The sequence below is a fragment of the Dendropsophus ebraccatus genome, chromosome 1, assembly GCF_027789765.1.
Source record: "Dendropsophus ebraccatus isolate aDenEbr1 chromosome 1, aDenEbr1.pat, whole genome shotgun sequence".
NCBI lineage: Eukaryota > Metazoa > Chordata > Amphibia > Anura > Hylidae > Dendropsophus > Dendropsophus ebraccatus.
Genome location: NC_091454.1, coordinates 22906948 through 22930095, shown reverse-complemented (window position 1 = coordinate 22930095; position 23148 = coordinate 22906948). Strand labels below are relative to the sequence as shown.

General features: G+C 41.7%; 1 long non-coding RNA gene across 1 annotated transcript; it reads right to left on the bottom strand.

Moving 5' to 3' along the window:
* Nucleotides 1-80: 80 nt before the first annotated feature.
* On the bottom strand, nucleotides 81-12965 carry LOC138772813 (uncharacterized). The gene is made up of 5 exons (XR_011359827.1): nucleotides 12948-12965; nucleotides 8084-8136; nucleotides 2593-2664; nucleotides 2003-2137; nucleotides 81-1382 (listed from the first exon to the last, which is right to left on the bottom strand). It is a non-coding gene; the product is annotated as an uncharacterized lncRNA (long non-coding RNA).
* Nucleotides 12966-23148: the final 10183 nt, after the last annotated feature.

The following is a 23148-nucleotide window of genomic DNA, read 5'->3' as shown; positions in this document are numbered from 1 at the left end:
AACGTGAAGATAATTACACTAAGATGCAGCTTCACATAAATTGATCCGAAGAACAGAAAAAGAGAAATAAAATATACATCCTTGTTTCATATGTTTTTATTAATAATGCAGCCAACCCAGATCACTTACAGAAGAGAAAGTCAAAGATAGCAAGTCACAGTGATAATTTAAACTTTTACATTATCATTGGAGATGAGTGAACCGAACTTCATGACCCGAGATTTGTTACAAACTTTGCAAGGAAAAAAAAAGCAACCAGTTTATAAAGATTGCAGCCGCAGAATTTAATACACATGAAAAAAACAAAAAAAGCATATGCTTTGCTGTCAGCACTCCCCTTGTGTCCTTCTGTGGGTCTTGAGGGTTCTCTGCCAGCTTGTTTTGTGTATATTTACTAATAACAGCTCTGGAATGAATACAGGCTGTCATAAGTAAATAAACACAAAACAAGCGGGAGAGGTAGAAAGCAATCAGAATACATGGTTATTACATCTATTGCTTTCTACCCCGCCAGCTTGTTTTATGTATATTTACTTATGACAGCATGTTTTCGTTCCAATGTTGCTATTTTTAATTTCCAACAGCAACATTGGACTGAAAACATGCTGTCATAAGTAAATACAGTGGTACCTTGGTTTAAGAGTAACTTGGTTTAAGAGCATTTTGGTTTAAGAGCTCACACTTTTTCAAAATTTTGACTTGGTTTAAGAGCATTGCTTTGGTTTAAGAGCTCCCTGTACTGGGTGGGAGCGGGAGTGGGGGAGGGGCATGGTCTGCATAGCGGGGTCTACAGCCCTGTACTCTGACCCAGGGTGTCTCCCTCACCTTCCAAATCATAGCAGATCCACTTCAGGCTGGGGCTTACATCAGAGGACAGGACTGTGGAGGTAATCTCTGCATAGCTCTAACCCTTCTCTCCCCTGACAGAGAGTGCTGCATGTATGTGCCCACATATGCCCTGCTCATTCCTTCATGCTCCCTGCAGTCTCCGTCAGCCCTTGTGTTTCCCATCCTCTCAATTACTGTACAGTAACTTATAATATCACATATTCTGCTGTTTCTGAATGTTTGTTTCATTTGTATTACATGTTATTCAGAATAATAAATCATTATTTTTGGGGTGTGGAACCAATTGTCTGCATTTCTATGATTTGTTATGGGGAAATTTGCTTTGGTTTAAGAGTGGATTTGGATTACAAGCACAGTCCCGGAACGAATTATGCTCGTAATCCAAGGCACCACTGTATGCACAAAATACAAAAAATTACATTACAAACATATCTGTGATTGGTTACTACAAAGGAAGATATCCAGGATGTAACATTATAGATTAATTCTTCTATTTACAAAATTCAAATTGCGGCATCAAGATCTTTGACTACCTGGAAACAGAGGAAAGACATACAGATAAGTTTGCATTTTTTTGGCATTTTTTTTAAATAGGATACACACACATCAAGTACCAACTGCCTATAGAAGCATCATGAGGCATCACCAATTAAATTATAAATACTCTATGGAAAACTTCTGACATGTCATAGTCACTTCTCAAAATTTTCATAGGTCGTAGTCTGGGTGTTTTTACCCAGCACTGCACAACTCTCTTCGAAAAGAGTACCAAGTATGGATTTACAGAAAGTCTCCTTGTGCCACTCTCTATGGAGAACTAAGCAGTTCTGAGCGCTTCTGTCCATCCATTTTGGCAATCGATGTGGGTCTCAGCACCTGGACCTCACCAGCCAAAATTTATAACATTTGGGCACAGTGTTCCATTGGTTGTACAGAGAAAGGAGGGATATTTTGCTAACTACAAGGCCTGTGCTACAAGGAATCCCTAGGTCTCGACATAGGCCACAGGGCCAAAAATGTCAGTGTTTCGTGGTCGTAGTATTGCACGTTTACAGTATCACACATTCAATAATGTGTAACATTGTGATTTTTGGCCATGTGCGTCGATGCAAGGGTGACCCCATAGCCTTAGAACAATAGACAAGGCACTTACCATTTGAGACTTTTCAGCTTCATCAGCCCTTTTTCTCCTCATTATTTGATGGTTTGGCTTTTCCATTATTTCCATCTGCATTTTGGGAACTGCTATTTTTACCCTGTTTCACATAACCCAGTAATCTGCTACTCACTGAAATGATAGATGGACACAAGGTAAGAAAATGATGCACTGTTGTGTGGAATATGGTTGCGCACGCCGTTCCGGATGGTACAAGTTCAAACACAGTAATCTATTCGAAGAAATATCGACTGCACTCAAAATATGTAATTTTCAGTTGCTCTTAGGCCGTTTATTAGGTAAGTATTTCACAGTTAATTTACAGCTTTTGACTATCCATCCAGTTGTTGGGGGTGTATACCATCATAGAGGATTTTTCGATACTAAAGCCTTCAACAAGGTATACAGTAAGATATACAAGAAAAAGGGAATGCAGATGCTATGGCACAACCAAAACGAGGACAAACTATTGACCAGATGGCAACCAAAGATATTAAAAAGGCACAACTTTTTTTATTTTAGTATTATATGGAAACTATTAAAAAGTAGAACTTAAGGAAAAAAAACCTAATACTCATTCTACATACCCTTCTGCACTCCACTCTCTTGGCCTCCTGGCGTTTTTATCATATTCCAGGACTGAATCGAGGATCCTGAAGCTGCAAAACAGCAAAGTATAATAATGCTTTTATATGTACAGCACCAACTTTACGTGATCCCTGTCCTCCTCCTCCACATATCTGTATGCTTTAGGTGTGGGAGGAAACGTTGACAGATGTTGTCCTTGGTTGGTGAAGTATAGATCAAGAATCACAGATGAAGATGCCCCCTTTGTTTTGTTTTTTTAATGCCTTCATAATCTCATATTAAGCTGCTCTAACACATTAGATAAGTGTCAGTTAGAGATGAGCGAATACGGTTCGATCGAGATGATATTCGATCGAATATTGCAGTATTCGAAAGATTCAAATTTAATCGAGTAGTGTGGCGAATATGCGGGAAACATTCGAAAGCCCTCCTATCGCAGTTGGCGCTTTTTTTTTTTATCCAATCACCATGCAGGGAGGCCGTGAGGGACCCTGGGAGTACGCACGCAACGCTAAAACGGCGTCTACCCACATTGGATGGCTGAACCACATGACCTCGAATCTTAAATACTTGGCTCCCGCCTTTCGACCGCAGAAGAGCTTTCAACCTAGCCAGGGAGAGTTCTTGCAGCAGGGAGAGATAGGTTTTAGTAGCGTTTTGGTCAGGCAGGATTACTACAGAACCCAGAAGTCCTTTTCAGGGCTAAGATCCAGCGAAAAAGTCATCTCTGAATCCAAAGCACTTCTCAGTGCTAAGAAATAGATGATGTAACAGCAGCAGCATCAGCAGGTGTATTCATTCCAGTACCCTGTGTGTACAAGTGACTTATAGTGTCCCTGGTTTAGGCCACTAAGGGCACGTTATACATATTGTTCCAGTAGCCCAGTAAAAGGCACGTGATACATACTGTTCCAGTAGCCCAGTAAAAGGCACGTGATACATACTGTTCCAGTAGCCCAGTAAAAGGCACGTTATACATACTGTTCCAGTAGCCCACTAGGGGCACTTGATATATGCTGTTTCAGTAGCCCAGTAAAAGGCACGATATACATTATCTTCCAGTAGCCCAGAAAAAGGCACGTCATAGATACTGTTCCAGTAACGTTCGTACAGCATGATGCGTGATACGCGCAAATAACATGACGCTCTACGGACGCACATTGGAATCATGTATGTAACGCTGCGCAAGAAATACGAACGATGTGTGAACATTGCCATAAACGTTCGTAAAGCGTTAGCAAATATTTTTTCTTCGCAACTGCGGAGAGTGGCATTATACTGCGGTTAAGGGGTGTTGGGTGCACCCAGGCATGCTCCCACTAATGTCCTAGTGTCATTCCGGAGGTGTTTGCATCATTTAGGGAGGTTTCATGGGGGACTTGCTGACCTCCAAGTGGTCGAATTTTGATTTCCAAGCGGCGCAAATTTTTTTTCCCATAGACTAAAATGGGATCGAATATTCGTTCAAATAGTCGAAGCTCGGTGCCTATTCGATTCCAATTCTCGAAAGTCGAATATTTCACTACTCGCTCATCTCTAGTGTCAGTTAATGTTTATGGGGGATGGGGGCATCCGACTGTCCCCCAAAAGCAGAAATCAGGGGAGATAAGGTTTGAGTAAGTTCAATTTCAAATTCCCAATCTCTATATGCTTTTGTTCTTGAAGAAATATTCCAATTTAAAGATGCAGTTTACAACATTTTTTTATTGGCCCCCTGTTAGGCGCTGGCATGTATACTCACCACAGGTGATCGGTGTCCTGCCGCGTGACTTTGTTCTGGTCCTGCGGCGCGTTCAAGTCATCCGCTGCTGTGACCCCTCTTATGTTTCCTGTGATTGAGCGCTGGAAGTAACGCTCTCCCATAGAGAATGCATTGTAAAGCGTGCCGGATTTGAACAGCGCAGTGGGACCAGAACGAAGCCACACCGCGGGACACTGATCACTTGTGGTGAGTATACGCGCCAGCGCCTAGCCGGGGGTGGGCAATAAAATTTTTTGGTGAACTTCTTCTTTAAGGGTATGTTCACACTGAGCAAAAGTGGAGTATCTCTCTGCCGCGGAATCCCACCAGCCTCAGTGTCAAACAGCGTCTCTATGTGAGGGCTCGCGCACCTCTGCTCTTCGCTCAAAGAATTGACATGGTAATTCTTTGAGTGGAGAGCGGAGGAGAGTGGAGGCGCGTAAGCCATCCCATAGAGACGCCGTTTGACACTGAGGCTGGCGGGATTCCGTGGCAGAGAGCTCCTCCACTTTTGCTCAGTGTGAACATACCCTTAAAGTTGTCTGCCAGTGTGGTCCTTCCATTGAAAACACAGAGCTAAGCATGATGTGTATAAGGGGAGAAGAAGAGATAGATTTCAGCCAATGACCCACAGCATTTGTATGTTCTATGGCAGCAATTTATCTCTTCTGGAAATCGAAGGATCAGTCATGTTCAAATCCAACTGCCCAATCTTTCTCTTCTCCTACACCTGCCATCGGGAGAGTCAGAAGGAAGTCATACACATTGGAGAGTCGACCAGTCCTGCCAAAATCAGTGGTCCAACATTATGTATGGTCATTGGTCAACTGAAGTCAATGAGATCTTCCAGAATTTGTTGGGTTCTAACTGAAAATGAACCATGGAAGCCATGTCAATAGCCACTTGATTTAGATAAACAGAAAGAAATTGCTAAAATTCTCCTTCAATGAGTTTGGACTGCAGAAACAGGTCCTCTAGGTCGACCATAATAACCATCTCTAACCTCTCTGATCAGCATGTAAATAAAATTATAGATATAGATGTGCCCCAGGTTTGTTTATATTGTAATTTGGTATTATTAGCAGTTTTTCTTAGTAGTGTTATTGAGAGCTATAAACCAATTACATTAGGTATTTATAGCTATTTCTTACTATTGGAATTTTAATTGACCATAATCTTGGAATAGAATTGTCCCAAGCCGGAATGGAATTTGTTATTGGATTGGTGCCCAGGGTTACTGACTGGTCTGAGTTCAAAGTTAGTAATAGGAATGAACCCTCAGGCTGTGGCTCTAAATTGTTATTCGAGCACCGATACAGGACTGGCTCCAGGTACTTGCAGGCCCTTGGGTGACAGAACCTCAGCGGTCCCTCCTCTCTGTCAGGCTGATCTCCACACTGTGAGGTTGAGGACCTGCAGGTCCTGTGATCAGGTCCTTCACCTTTTTCTCCCTCTCTGCAGGTCCTGCTCCTTACTCCTGTGTCTTCTGATGTTCAGTGTTCACCTGCACTACAGTGAGAGGGCTGAACATCAGAGCTCTGGGCCCTTAGAGGCACTGTGGGCCGTGGCACTTGCACAGGTAAGCCCTGTGCTGATGCCAACTCTGCACCGATACCTCTGTTGGTCATGTGTTCCAAGCTAATTGTTTACGTTTATGAAATATATAGCTGAACAGGTGAACAGGTGTTGACAGAATGCTTATTCATACAGATTATCTCAACAGTAAGAAAAAGGATCAGCCATCCGTCTGTCCAATCCTTCCCTCCACCACGATATTCCATCACTTTAAGTCAGGAAGCCTCCATGTACATTCAAACGCCGGTGATGCTGGTGATATTAATCTCTTATATTTGGCCAGCCTTTAAGCGACTGTACCATTAGGTACATCACTTTTCTGGGGGGTTTTCTTAAGCAGTCCGGCGCCTGCATGGGAGTCCTTTGTATGAACAGCAGCCCGGTTCCCGTGCACGGCGCCGGTCTATTCCCATGCACTGATTGGCCATGAAGTACAGGCCCCCAGTATGACAATCTCCCCTCTTAGACGCGGCTCCATTAATTCTAATGGAGTCGCGTCACTAAGGGGAGGGGTTACACTGGAGGCCGATGGGCCCTCCCCCAGTGCTTCATTCCCAGCCAGTGCTTGGGAATAGACCAGTGTCGTGCGTGGGAACCAGGCGGCAGTTCAAATAAAGGAACAGGGCACCGGCATGGCCGTGTCGGCACTGGTCTGTTCATGTTAAAAACAAAACTTTAACCTCTAATAGATTCTGCTGCCAGTGAATGTTTTTCCATTATATTACCACAGAAGAGACACGTATAACTGGATGGTTATGTCTGATAAGGAAGTGGTTGAGTTTCTTGAACAATGCCGTAGTTTATCCACAAAAAAAGTCATTGCCAAGGAAGCTTGGCGATATCTTAAAAAAAACACTTCTCCTTGGAGAGTTTCCTGCATTTTTGTCTTGTTTTATAACTTTATATTGGTATTAGATATGCAGTGCACACAAATATACAGGTACGCTGCAATATGTCCAATTTTTTTCATTCTAACTAAAACAAAATAACAATTGACCCTCGTGATTCTCCTTACATGATCTTATAGATGAGTACTCATGAATAGTTTTGATCAGTCAAGGTTTAGGTGTTCAGTTCCATTGATCACTGATCGCTTCTCCTCCCCTCTTGCTGCAGAACACAGGTTCCGAAAGCTTCTCCTCCCAATAGCTACAGTTTAGGTAAAGCTTTTGTCTAGGAGTGACCATACATATTAGATATTAGCAATGGCCAAACCTTTCAATTGTGACAGGTACGGTTGACTATATAATAGGTATGGGGGCCTTAACATTTAGGTTTTTATTGCAATTATTAAATACAAAGCCAGGAACATGTATAAAGAAAAGACTGTGACTTCTTCACAGTTTAATAATAAACCTAAATGTGTGACTGCACCCACGTCGGGAGTGTGCCGACATGTTTGGTTGGTATTCTGCATTGTAAATCAACATTCAGTTATATACGGTCACCTGTGAAAGTTACTAAAAGAACACTGAGGAAGGTGGCCACGGGGCTGAAGAAACACGTTGGACAGGGAGTGGTTTTGTTTGAGGTTTTTAAGCATTAAACTTTGTACCATAGCTTACTAGGATATCTGGATTTATTGCAATTTCCTCATATACTGGTATGATGGTAAATAGACCAGTGTATTTCTATAGTACCCTTTATTTTCCCCTGGGACAGGATTAGTTTGCTTAAGTCCCTCTGTTTTTGCTCCTTTTGTATACAGTCTGTGTGTCCTTAATACAGATGGATTTTATTAGATGACTACTGGATGTATCTTTGTATACTTTTTTTTATTACTGTAGTATATTGTTTGGGGTGTTGTTTTTTGCATTTACTATTTAGGTGCATTCACTTGTATAACACTGGAAATTGCAACTAAGCACTGCTGGCAAATAATACATAATAGCTAAGGTATTATGCATGCCTCATATTCAAAACAGTACAAGAATTTGCAAGATTTTTTGGACTATGACTATATAATTATCGAAAAGAGTTGAAAAGTCTTAAGAAATATAAAGAAGTATGTCCCAAGTCTTTACTCTGAGAACAGGTCTTACAGATTCCTAACTGTTTCATATATATGCCAGCACTGTACTAATGTAAAACCAACAAGACAAGCAAAAAACATAAAAAAGAAAACCGACACATAAGGGATTGTAGCATAACATGGAGAATAAAGTCAGCGTTACCTGTGGATATAAGGCTGTAGTGTGTTGTCTGCTTCCAGCTCTCCTTCTCCTATCTGCTGGAGGAGACGGGAGAGACTCATATTAAGTACAAGGACTTAACAGGAAATAGGTGTTTACAAGTGTCATTAGGCTAAGAGTTATGTGTTACATGTAGATAACAGAATCCTTTCATTCAGGTACTTCTTATACATTAATTCTGTTGGGTGGTTTGGCATTAGGTATGGCATTGTGTTTTATATATATATATATATATATATATATATATATATATATATAGTGTCCCACCATGGGTGTTCCTTATATGGCACCTGTTGCAAAAGCCTAGTACTCAAACATAAGGTGGTGATAAAGGTGCTTGTGAGTTTCACCACTAGATGTCAGCGTCTTATGTATTTCACAGCTGTAGTCAATAAAGGGTTACTGTCTTTTTATATTGTGTGAATCTGTGGACCATCTCTACCCATCTCTATTCTCCTTTCTATGCAAATTGTCTTCTCCACCACTCACAGGGACTCTTACACACCCTGTAGGAAGTAGTCACATGGGGAGAGGAAGTGTAGCGTCAGTTTTCCTCTGATTCTCCGAGGAGTAGGACACACACAGAACAGGCATCCCTGCTGAACTTAGCCAGGGCCTGGCTCTGCCAGGATCCCTGTCCGGGATCGTCTACGATGGACGAGTGACATTCTAATAATTGGGCAGATTAGGACAATTACTAATTACAAAACCAGGAACAGATGATAAATGGAGGACATAATAATAGCAAGAACAGGACTTCTCTTCTCACATCCATTCCTGGAATTGGAATGACGATGAATGTGTGAAGGCGCCCATGCTGCCACATTTGATACGTGTCTTTTTTTGTTTGTTTTTTTATTGCAATTTTTGCATAAAAGAAAAATTTACAAAATTAACACTTGCGACACAGTGTCATAGAACAACAGGTACAAATATAGGCATAGTATTTAGCCAACATAATGGAGTTTGTTTCAGGAGGTATTGCATTGTCCATGGATGGGGGACATGTACTGCAAGGATAGTAAAAGAGTCCCGGACATTGCATAGACACTTGTTGCTGGCAAACCAAAACTAAAACAAAGTTAACATGATACAGTAACTTGCTCCAAGGACATACAATAAGACCAAGAGATAATACAGCTTATCATAAAGAAGGAGTACAAAAATACTTATTAAGGCTATGTTCACACAACGTGAACACCTGGCCGTTCCGTGACCTTAAGTATTGGCCGGGTGATCTTTCCGGCCGCAGAGCTCTGATGCGGGTGCATCAGCGCGCGCCCGCATCAGAGCTTCTTGGAGCCGCTCGCTTCACTGTGTGAACTGACAGGTCTTTCTGCAGCCGCAATTCACTGAATTCCGGCCACAGAAAACTGACATGTCAGTTTTTTCCGGCGCCGCATGGGATCCCGGCCGGAGCGCATACGATGTGTGTACGCTCCGGCTGGGATCCCATTGAAAATAAGGCTATGTTCCACCCCTCAAAACTACAGCCGTAGTTCTGCGGCGAGAACTACGGCTGTAGTTTTACATAGTGTGAACATAGCCTAAAGCAAATGTACAATCAGGTACATCGCTTTGGGTTTTTTGCATGAATAGACTGGTGTCAGCTTGGGGATAACAGTGGCACGGCCCTTTTTTTGATCGGCCCGCCCCACCCGCCCCCAGTGTGACAAAACCCCTCCTCTTTGTGAGGCATCTCCTTTGACTCCATTCAGTTGGCCGGGAAAAGAGTAAGGAGCAGAAAACAGGTGTTAAAACTAGGTGAGGAGGAGGGAGGGGAGAAGAGAGAACGAAAAAAAGAGAAGGGAAAGAAAAGGGGGGAAGAGAAAAGGCAAAGGCTGAGAAACGAAGCATCAACACGACATATAAATGAAATATAATCATAAAGTAAATAATAGATGCATAAACATAATGACTAAATAATTTACATGATGCCTGTCCATCAATTTATCATAAATACATGAACATAATAGAAAATATATATCCATGAAGACTAGAGATGAGCGAACCGGGTTCGGGTTCGAGTCGATCCGAACCCGAACGTTCGGTATTTGATAAGCTGGGGCTGCAGAACTTGGATAAAGCTCTAAGGTTGTCTGGAAAACATGGATACAGCCAATGACCATATCTAATATATAATGACTATATCCATGTTTTCCACATAGCCTTAGAGCTTTATCCAACTTCAGCAGCCACCGCTAATCAAATGCCGAAAGTTCGGGTTCGGATCGACTCGAGCATGCTATTGGTTAATCATTTTTCATGAATGTATATTTCATATAAAACATAGGGGGAAAAAAAAGAGAAGGGAGAGTGAAATCCTATGAGAAGATAAATATAGGCAATCCACGCAATACTTACAAGGATGAAAAATTATATAAACATCACAAACATGATATGATTTAATGCAGAGAAGGATATGTACATTATAATGCTGCAATAAAGAAATTAATAGGAGCAAAGTATAATAGATCTACAATAAATCAGACCTGAAATTCATTCCCCTGGTATCCATATCCAGTATCCAGAATGTTTCCTGTTACACAACGTCTGCTGCCAATTTCCACCCCTGACATTTTTAGTAACTGGTTCAATGCCAGAAAATGTGAACTATTCTAAATTGCCATCATGGTTTTTTGCTTCTGATGTTGTTAGAACCTTATATTTGATGGAGATACTCTGCCATCTAAATTTTTATTTTACGAATTGGGCAACTTATAGTTAAGATGACATTGTGTACATCTGATACAATGAACAATAGGATGTGTATCACAATTAAAAAAAAGACCGGATCCTATAGGAAGTCGCTCTCTGTGGATTTAGAAAAAATTGGGTTCTAGTTCCATAAGGACAAACATTACATCGGTGGCCTCCACGCGGGAAGAAGACATGTTTTATTTTTATTCCGTTTTAAGACAGTAGGTAAAATCATATTGCCGATGTCCCTCTTCTAGCTACCACTCTACAACCCTCCCTAAGAAGACCCTGGAGGACCTCTTCCGGAAACAAAATCGCTAAGTTCTTCATCAAAATTTTTCTGATATAATTAAATTGTTTGCTGTGTGGAGTGGAGAAGACGTGTAGAATCGGAAATTACGTTATTATTTTATGGCTTATGAGTGGATTTTTATGCAAAAAGCAAATCTGTGCAATTTTTGTTCTAAGCTATACGCCTGGCTCTCGTTGGCATCCACGTGGCATAGCCACATTCTCTTATCTCCCATTAAGAGCATCAGCCTTCTCCAGGAAATCCAAATATCCAGGAACATGACCTTCTTAGTCTCAAATATTCCCCTGTGGTCATCGCTTTTATTGTGGGAAGAAGGGGGAAGCTTTGGGTCTTCAAAATGCTGTTCCCAGCTACAGATTTTCTATACTGAGATGTTCCAATTTATGTATCGTCAACGGTACCTATTAGGCACACAGTAGGTCCTGAAAATTTGAGGTCTACTAGTGAAACTCAAATTTAAATGATTATTATTAATATAGGAGACAAAGTCCGGGACGGACGCCACACAAAGGTTGTCAATGTAGCGCCGTACCAGACAATGTTCCCCAAAAAAGAACTAACATCAGAAAAAAAGAAAAATTTCTTCCCACCAAGACATGTAAAGATTGGCTAACGTAGGAGAGAAACCCCCATCGGGGCTCCTGTAGTTTGTAGAAAACATTCATGGGATCTGTAACGTAGGAGATAGGACCTGTAACGTAGGAGAGAAACCCCCATCGGGGCTCCTGTAGTTTGTAGAAAACATTCATGGGATCTGTAACGTAGGAGATAGGACCTGTAACGTAGGAGAGAAACCCCCATCGGGGCTCCTGTAGTTTGTAGAAAAAATTGACCTTCCAACATAAAAAAAATTATACCGTAACAAAAATTCCACCACTTGTACAATAAATTTATTAATTTCCATAGAGTGTAAATTGGATTTGAACAAATGGTGTCTGCGTTGGAGTTTCATTGGTAAACTATCTGAAGACTGGGTCAATTTTCTGGACCTATGCTTAAAGCGACTCTGTACCCACAATCCAACCCACCCCCAAACCATGTGTACCTTTGGATAGCTGCTTTTAATCCAAGATCTGTCCTGGGGTCCATTCGGCAGGTGATGCCCAACGCCCGGGGCTTAGAATATCTGTGCCCTAACTTTGCACCACCCCTCCGTCCCTCCTCCCCACCCTCTTTAAGGAATGCCACTAGAACATTTTCTCCTGTCTGAACATTGCACAGGTGCCTTAACGATCCAGCCCATGTGCAGTCCTTACACAGCTGATGAATAGGAGACAATCTGCCTGGAGCATTCCTAATGATGAGGAGGGTGGGGAGGAGGGACGGAGAGGTTGTGCCAGCCTAATGCATACACAATCTAAGCCCCGGCTGTTGGGCACGGGGCTGCAAGTTTAAAAGTTGTTTTTTAGGACAATAACTGCATCACCTGCCGAACGGACCCCAGGACAGATTATGGATTAAAAGCAGCTATCTGAAGGTACAAGTGGTTTGGGTGGGGTCAGATTGTGAATACAGAGTCACTTTAATGGGTAACATTAACAATACACAAATCGGAACATCTCAGTATAGAAAATCTTTAGCTGGGAACAGCATTTTGCAGGCCCAAAGCTGCCACCCTCGTCACACAAAAGCAATCCCCACAGGAGACACTGAGAAGGTCATGTTCCGATCATGCAGATTTCCTGGAGAAGGCTGATGCTCTTAATGGGAGATAAGTGAATGTGGATATGCCACGCGGATGCTAACAAGAGTCAGGCGTATAGCTTATAACTCACTCCCAGCTGCTCCCCCGCACCACTCCAGCCATAGACGAACCACGGCACTCGGACTCACCGTATATAGATCCCGGTTGCTGAAGGTGCTTACAATAACAGAATAGTCTTGTATAACAATCAATGAAGAAACAAAGATAGGAGCACTCTTCTTACTGCAACCAAAAGTGATTTATTCAGCCGGCTAGCTGGTCATCGGATGCAGACAGATAACAGGCAACAGCTGTTTCACACGACGCAGCGTTCTTCGTCACAGCCCATATGTAAATATATGCAAATAATGTTTTTATGGTAATGGATACTTGTGTGTTTTTTATATAAGGGGGAGGGTTATGTGATAACGTTTGGGCTGTGACGAAGCACGCTGCGTCGTGTGAAACAGCTGTTGCCTGTTATCTGTCTGCATCCGATGACCAGCTAGCCGGCTGAATAAATCACTTGTGGTTGCAGTAAGAAGAGTGCTCCTATCTTTGTTTCTTCGTTGATTGGTATAGCTTATAACAAAAATTACAGAGATTTACTTTCTCAGGAAAAATCCGCTCATAAGCTACAAAATAATAACATAATTTCCGATTCTATCCCAGTCTTCTCCACTCCACACACAAACAATTTAATGATATTAGAATTTTTATTTATGAAGAACTTACCGATTTTGTTTCTGGATAACGTCCTCCAGGGTCTTCTTAGGGAGGGTTGTGGAGTGGTACTAGAAGAGGGACATCTATCAGCAATATACAGTAATTTCACCTACTGTCTTAAAACGGAATAAAAACATGGCTTCTTCCCGCGTGGAGGCCACCAACGTAATGTTTGTCCTTATGGAACTAGAACCCAATCTTTTCTAAATCCACAGAGACCGACTCCCTATAGGATTCAGTCTTTTATTAATTGTGATACGCATCATATTGTTTGTTCTATTAGATGTAAACAATGTAATCCTAACTATATAGGTTGTCAAATTCGAAAACTAAAAATTGGGATGGCAGAGCATCTCCACCATATCAAATATAAGGTTCTAAAAACATCAGGAGCAGCAAAACATTTTATTGAATGTCATGACGGTAATTTAGAATACTTCACATTTTCTGGCATTGAACCAGTTAGTAAAAATGTCAGGGGTGGAAATTGGCAGCAGACGTTGTGTAACAGGAAACATTCTGGATACTGGATATGGATACCAGACACCCGAGGGGAATGAATTTCAGATCTAATGTATTGTATATCTATTAAACTTTTCTCCTATTCATATCTTTATTGCACTATTATATGTACATATCCTTCTCCGCATTACATCATATCATGTACAGGCATCGGAACCCGACATGTTTGGGATGTTTATATAATTTTTCATCCTTGTAAGTATTGTCTTGCCTGGATTGCTATATATATCTGGATTGCTTAAATATATCTTCTCATAGGATTTCGTTTCGTTTCGTTCCCTTCTCTTTTTTTTTCATGTGTTTTATATGAAAAATACATTGATGAAAAATGACTAACCAATATACGATGTGTCCTGATGGATATTTATTTTCTAGTATGTCCATGTATTTATTATGGATTGATGGACGGGCATCATGTAAATTATTTATTATGTTTATGCATCTATTATGTACTTTGTGATTATGGCTGAGACAGGCCGCTCTGAAGCAGGAGTGTGCAGGACCCGAGGAGAAGAAGACCGCAAGAGGAGCCCTGCAGCCTGGACAGGTAATGTATAAAGTAAGCAAGGGCTGCAAGGACATTTTTAACAATGTCCATGCAGCCCTTGTTAAACGATAATCGGGCCGTGGAATAGGCAGAGTAAATGAGCTCTGATCTAGCAGATCGGCGCTCGTTTACAGTTATTATCGGGCCCCCCTCGGCCTGTGTAATAACACCCTAAAAAAAAAAGCCATGCCACACTGGTTACACACTAGTGTGTGGTGTCATAACAGAAAAGAGTATTAGATTACATAGTACTCTGGCTCCATCTGCTGGCTACACAAAAAAATGCATATAGAGTAATTAAGGTGCTTCATGCATATCTGTGACTACTTATAGACTTTCCTCCAACATCACAGAAAGGAGAACAAAGCAAAAGAAGCACTAAAAAAGCAAGAAAAAAAAGAAACAAAAGGTAAAGAGAGTTCAAATTTTTTTTTTTTTTTGAGCAAAAAAGAGAATATTTAAGAACACATTATCACTGTTGATAAGAAAATATTTTAGAAGACATTAATACTGTTTCCTTACTCCACCAGTATCCCTGGGAACCCTAGGACTGACTGAAACGTGTTTCGCACTTCTGTGCTTCGTTCTCCTGATGAAGCGCTGTGGGCACTGTGAAGAGGGTGATTTGTGCTTTTTTTTTTTTTTTACCAATGCCAGCGGGAGTCAGAGACTCATGCATCCATCCTCATGTGCGGAAAGACACCCCCCTTCTGTGATACTTGTCCTACATTGTAATCAATATTCAGTTATATAAGGTCACTTGTGAAAGTCTGCTGCATAATCCCTGAGGAATGTGGCCGCAGGGCCTGCGATGTGCGTCGGGAAGAGGATGGTGAAAGTCTGTTTGGCCCTTTGATGCTTCAGCAAGTTTTATTATTTGAGGGTTTTAAGCATCGGGATTTGTATTACAGTATACTAGGATATCTGGGGTTGACCCATAACTATATATACTATATATCAGATAGAGTAAGATGATAAATGGACTGATGTGCTGCCATTGCAGGTATTAACCACTAATATTGTCCTTCTTTCTGTAGACAGGATACACGATGTATATAGAAGTTAAAGATTTTAGTAAAAATGGATTTTATATGATGAAACCAGGATATGTGATGCCTTTTATATTTACCCCTTCTCTCTTTTTTTCTGGCTATAGTATATTGTTTTTGGCATCAGAATGTGTACCCTGATTAAACATTTTGGGGGAGATTTATGAAAGGGTGTAAATATACACCTGGTGTAAACTGCCCACAGCAACCAATCACAGCTCAGCTTTCAGCTCTGGTAAAATATAAGAGGAGCTGTGATTGGTTGCTGTGGGCAGTTTACACCAGGTGTATATTTACACCCTTTCATAAATCTCCCCCTTTGGCTGCTGTTTTTGAGTGTCTTCAGCAGGATGAAGAAGAATAAGCTCTTCCTTTATATTTCCCATTCCTTTTAAATCCACTTGTAGATTTGGCTCAAAAACAGCAGTGGCAGTTTTCCAAAAACATTTAAGAAAAACAAAAATGCTGTGTGTGATGGCAACCTAGCACTGATAAGTGAATGCCAGTAATAAAGCTAAGGTATTTACCATGCATATTGTAAAATCATGGGCACATTTTAGCCTCATGTCCAAACCCTGATGAAGAATACAAGAAGAATTTGCAAGATTTATTTGAAATAATAAAATAAAAATAAAACTGCATTGCAAATAAATACAAGCCTCATACTCAAAAAAAAAAAAGTAACAACTAAAGCGTAACTTATACAGTCAGCGTTACCTGTGGATATAAGGCTGAAGTTTCTTGTGTGCTTTCAAACTTGGGTAATGGGTTACATGTACCGTGTTTCCCTGAAAATAACTGGATCCCAATATTGTCACTACTTGGAGGTAATCTTGGACTTTGTTCAGTGGTAAACAATAATTCTAGCAATAGTGTAGAAAAAAGTGGGGACACTCACCAGCTAAAGTAAAATGATGCTTTATTCAGACACGATAGCTGGGCATACACATGTGTACCACAAAGAGCAATTTCTGTTTCGCATTACAACACTTCTTCCAGCTTCCGGACGTTGCTCTCTGTGGGACCCACGTGTATGCCCAGCTATAATGTCTAAATAAAGCATCCTCAGTTGGTGAGTGCTGCCATGTCTTCCTCCACTATTGCTGCCCTCTAAGGTTCAGCTTCACACTATGTTCATAGGATGGTTTTGCCTCAGGATAAACTATTACTTCCTCTAATGCTAAGTTTACACGAGGCGATTATTGGCCCGATCGTACGATTAACGATTTCGAAGTAACGTTTTTTTTTCATAACGATCATCGTTTAGACGGTACGATATATCGTACAGAAAAATCGCTTTGCGATCGTGCGCCTGCAGCCCGGCCCGCCCGCAGCCCGCCCCCCCGCTCAAGCGCAGCCCCCTGCGCCGCCCCAATCACCACCCCCGTCGCTCCAATCGCCCCCCCGCCGCCGTCCTGATCGCCACCCCCGCCGCTCCGATCGCCCCCCCGCTCCGATCGCCGCCGCCGCTCCGATCGCCCCCACCGCCGCGGCCAAGAGCATACGTTTCCTGCTCCGCGCAGCAGGTCTTCCGACATCCCCGGCTCCCCTCTTCAGCGCACTGATTGGCTGAAGAGATGAGCCGGGAATTTCAAACGGCTCCTCTTCAGCCAATCAGTGCTCCTCTTCAGCGTTATGCTACGTTTACATGAAACGATTATCAGGCGAATTTTCGCGATAACGACCGAATTCGAACGATAATCATACGTGTAAACGCGGCGAACGATCAAAAATCGTTCATTTTGATCTTTTAAAATGTTCATAAATCATCGTTCGCCGATCGCAAAAAAATCGCCGATCGTTCCGTGTAAACAGTCGTCGCGTGATAGTCCGGCCGTCCGCAGCCCCGCCCGCCGCCCGGCCCCCCGCTCACAGCCCGGCCCCCCGCTCATCCGCAGCCCCCTGCGCCGGCTCGATCGCCACCCCGATCGCCCCCCTGCCGCCGCTGCTCTGATCGACCGCCACGGTCATGAGCATACGTTACCTGCTCCGCGCAGCAGGTCTTCGGACATCCCCGGCTCCCCTCTTCAGCGCACTGATTGGCTGAAGATGTGAGTCGGGAATTTCAAACGGCTCCCCTTCAGCCAATCAGTGCTGCCTTGCATTGATTGGCTGAAGAGATGAGCCGGGAATTTCAAACGGCTCCCCTTCAGCCAATCAGTGCTGCCTTGCATTGATTGGCTGAAGAGATGAGCCGGGAATTTCAAACGGCTCCCCTTCAGCCATTCAGTGCTGAAGAGGCCCCCCGCTCATCTGCAGCCCCCTGTGCCGGCTCGATCGCCACCCCCGCCGCCGCCGCTCTGATCGACACCCCCGATCGAGGCGGCGGGGGTGTCGATCAGAGCGGCGGCGGGGGTGGCGATCGAGCCGGCGCAGGGGGCTGCGGATGAGCGGGGGGGCCTCTTCAGCACTGAATGGCTGAAGGGGAGCCGTTTGAAATTCCCGGCTCATCTCTTCAGCCAATCAATGCAAGGCAGCACTGATTGGCTGAAGGGGAGCCGTTTGAAATTCCCGGCTCATATCTTCAGCCAATCAGTGCGCTGAAGAGGGGAGCCGGGGATGTCCGAAGACCTGCTGCGCGGAGCAGGTAACGTATGCTCATGACCGGGGTGGGGGGGCCGATCGGAGCAGCGGCGGCGCGGGGGGGGGGGGGGGCGATCGGTGCGGCGGCGGGGGGGGGATGCGATCGGAGCGGCGGCGGGGGGACGAACGGAGCGGCAGCGGGGGGCCCATCGGAGCGGCGGCGGGGGTGGCGATCGGGGCGGCGCAGGGGGCTGCTATTGAGCGGGGGGGCGGGCTGCGGGCGCACGATCGCAAAACGATTTTTCCGTACGATATATCGTACCATCTAAACGCTAATCGTTATTAAAAAAAATCGTTACTTTGAAATCGTTAATCCTACGATCGGGCCAATAATCGCCTCGTGTAAATTTAGCATTAGGGTCCGTTTACACAGAAAGATTATCTGACAGATTATCTGCCAAAGATTTGAAGCCAAAGCCAGGAATGGATTTGAAAAGAGGAGAAATCTCAGGCTTTCCTTTATGACCTGATCTCTGTTTATAATCCGTTCCTGGCTTTGGCTTCAAATCTCTGTCAGATAATCTTTCTGTGTAAACGGACCCTTAATTAAGCTATTATCCTCCAAATAAGAAGTAAGCTTGAAAATTGCTAAATTTTGGTCCAACTGGAAAAACAAAAGACACTTAGATGCAGTTTCGTATAATTGGGCCCCATCCAGTTGAAAAACAAAAAAAGAGAAATACAATGTAAATCCTTGTTTTACATGAATTTTTATTAAAAATGCAGCCAACCAAGATGACTTACAGAAGAGATAGTCGAAGATATTAAGTCATGGTGATAATTTCAATTTATGTTCACACAACATTTTTTCATCTCCATTTTTGAAAAGAAAAAATTAAGTCTGTCATTCCGCCGCTAATGGCTGTTGGTACATCATTCTAGGTCAGGTGGACTAATTGCCCTTTGGGTGTGTCTTAAATTGAAAAGTCTATTGAATTTAATAGTAAAAATGGTGAAAGGACGGTGGGAAAAAAAAACAACTAAAAAAATAACGTCCGCTGTTTGCAAAAAACATCCGAAAATAATTGACAAGATCATTATTTTCATATTGGCGCAGACAACGTCCATCATTATATACACTGTGTGCATTGGACATGCCTCATTCCATTGACTTCAATGCATTGCACTGAAGTCAATTACATCGCACCAATAACGGACGTCTTTGTTAATATAAAAGGCGGACGCCTTTTCTCCTTTTTTTGGTGTTGTGTGAACAAAGCCTATAGATCATCATCCTTATTATAGTTGAAAGTTTATTGGTTTGCCAATAATACATAAAAAATAAAGTATATTTGTAGATATTATTATTATTCTTCGGGTATAAAATTTTTTTAAAGCTCCATTAATTCAAGGGCTTATTTCATATATATATATATATATATATATATATATATATATATATATACGTGTACATAACATAAGCTTGAACTAAATGGATTACTGGAATAAAGAAGACCCTGCCCATTTGGAATTACAACCCAGAAAGGAAGAGGAAGGTAAATGGTAGTTGAGGGTAGAAGCTGCTTATATAGTACTGTAGTGGTATCAGAGTTAAGGACCACTTAAGCTTACGTTAAAGAGGATGTACCACCAGGTACATCCTCTTTAAGCTGAACCCAATAGTAAAAAGAAAAATCCAAAAAAATGGTATCATTACCAGCGCTGTCACTGCCAGAAAATCCAATTCACCAGGCGAATGAAGAAAAACTTGTTTATTTGGTTGCACAACGTTAACATGTTTCGGGAGAGTATCCTCCCTTCCTCAGAACCAAAGTGCATAGTGAACTCATGGAAACAGTGTGGTTTAAAAGACATGGTAAAACCCACCACACCCGCCCAGGGGGCGGGGGGAGGAAAGAAAGCAAAACATAGGTTAATACATATTCAAATATAAAAGATATAGAACTACTATATAAAGCACAGCACTAGCGTATATACAAACACACATATATATATATATATATATATATATATATATATATATATATATGAGATAGTGGACTGGCTGACAGGGAAATCCCCATACAGCCATCATGCAGTACAAAAGGGGTGGGCTCTCAGAACACCAAAGTTTCCAAGCTGGTATGAATTATGATTTCAGTATGAGTTATAATGGTTATGACGATCTAAAGTGAAATAAAATAAAATAAAATGAATGAAGTCAAGATAATAAAAACAACCTCATATCTCAATAACCATGATGTGAGGATGAAAAAAGCATATAGCAATAGATACATGCTGTTAGTGTGTGTAAGATAAAAGGACATAAATATGTCACTAAGTATCAAATATTAATAGATAATAAAAAATAGAAAATGTATGTATAAATTTATGGCAAAAAAAAAAAAAAAGGAGTAAATGTATGATTAGACCCATAGGTGTTATAGATATATGTTAAAAAATAGATATGTTAAAAAATAAATATATATAGAAAAATATATGCAAAGAAAATTAAAAAAATAAAATAAATAAATCATATATTCTATTTCATTTGTGGACATTCTCAATGTACTCGTTGAGGCCCTGTGGTACTAATGTCTTCAATTTGAATATCCAGAAATTTTCTCGTCTGCGTAATTTCTGAAATCTCTGGCCCCCATTGGAATGTGCTCGATGGGAGTGATGTTAAAGGAAGAAAAATTACAATTATTACAAGAAATGGCATGGCGGGATACACTATGGAGAAGGAACCCTCTTTCCACGTTGGACCTATGCTGGTTCATCCTAGTGCGAAGAGCTTGAGTGGTCCGACCGATATATTGAACGCCACATGAGCAGGTAAGTAAATATATTACGTAAGTAGTACTGCACGTTAGAAAGGATTTGATGGCAAATGTAGTGCCTGTAGTAGTGGATGTGAAACTCGTGGCTCTATGTGTGATGTTATTACAACATTTGCATTTGTTCACACCACATCTAAAGCTTCCCAATGGTTTTGTGAGAAATGAATGATGGGCGGGTTTATTACTATTGGTAGTAGTATTAGTGTCCTTCAGTCTACTGGAAGCTAGGACATTTTTAAGTGAACGAGCCCTTCTAAAAGTGACCCCGGGATGGCTGGGTATTATATCCTTCAGGAAAGGGTCAGACATCAAGATATTCCAATGCTTGTTCAGAACACTCTTAATCTTTTTGTGATCCGAAGAATAAGTGGTAATAAAATTGACGCTGAAATCCTTGGGTTCATTCTTCAAATTTCCTTGCATCTGCTTCTCCTTTCCAGGCTGAAGACATTGTGTTTGGCTTAGGCTGACTGCCTTCTTCCGAGAATTCTTTATAAGGGAGGCTGGGTATTTTTTGGCAGCAAAGCGTTTGGCAAGAATTTGACTTTGAGTCCTGTAATCACTGCTCCTAGTGCAGTTCCTGCGGATTCTCCGGAACTGGCCAAAAGGTATGTTTTTCAGCCATTTTTGGGAATGGCCACTATCAAAGTGCAGATAACTATTGCTATCTACACTTTTAAAAAAGGTTTTTGTAAGTAATTGATTCTTCTTGTGGAATACAATAATATCTAAAAATTCAGCATGATTATGGAATATATTATGGGTACATTCCAGACCCCAGGTGTTGCTATTAATATCATTGACAAAAGAAGTTAGTTCGGCCTCGGTGCCATCCCATATGATAAAAATATCATCTATGTACCTGCAATAATGTACACACTTAGTAAATAACGGATGTTGATACATTATCCCATTTTCAAAGGAACCCACAAATAGGTTCGCAAAGCTGGGTGCAAATGTGCCACCCATTGCAGTACCCTTATTTTGTTGTATAGTTTATGATTAAACTGAAAAACATTATGTTGAAGTATAAATTGAATTGCATCCAAAATAAAGTCTTTTTGAGCCACTGGCATGCTTGAATCATTATTCAGGAATTCTCTAACAGCCTCACCACCCAGAGAGTGGTCTATTACAGTATATAATGAAGAGATATCCATAGTTAGGAACAGGTAGCTGTCATGCCATGAATTGGAGGTAATTTGTTCAATAAAATGTGAAGAATCGCGCGTATAAGATTTCAGGGCCTGGACATATTTCTGTAGGAAGATGTCAATGTATCTTGAAAGATCTGATGTGAGTGAATTAATTCCAGAAATAATGGGTCTACCAGGGGGTTTTGTAGTGTTTTTATGCACTTTTGGCAAATAATAAAAGGTTGCTAAAACTGGTTCGGTGTTATTCAGAAAATCATATTCAGATTTAGTAATCACCCCCAACTTTCTGCCCCTCTCAATCAATTGCGCGTATTCCTTCATATATTCAGGTAATGGGTTATTGGTAAGTGGGGTGTAAAACTGAGTATCTGATAATAGTCTATCAGCTTCAGCAAGGTAGTCATCACGATCTAAAATAACTATCCCTCCCCCTTTGTCTGCCGCTTTGAATATGATGGAGGTGTTGTTAGACAATATGTGGAGTGTTTGTTTTTCAATGGAGGACAGATTTTGGGGGGCATAGTTGGGAAGCGAGACCAGGGATTCGAGATCAGCCATAACCAACGCAGAGAAAGTCTCTAGGTAGCTCCCACGACTTTGAAGGGGATAGAAAACTGATTTGGGTTTTAGCCCACTATCAAGAGCGGGGGGATCTAGTGGAACTGCTGGAGACATGGTAGAAGGAGTAACATTAGTATTTAATTCCTTAATTTTGAAGTGTCTCTTTAATGTTAATTTTCTCACATAGGTGTTAAGATCAAGAAATAACTCAAAATCATTGCTCCTAGACGTAGGACAGAAATTCAGGCCCCTCTCTAGAATGCTTGTTTCTATAGGATTTAGATTATATTTAGACAAATTAACTTTTTCTATAGGACTAGAAGATGTAGATGATGTCACATTTCTTGCTTGTTTCTTTTGTCTCTTACGTCGATTGAGTAACCCTCCTCTGGATCCTTTCTTTCTTTTCTTTTTCCGCTTAG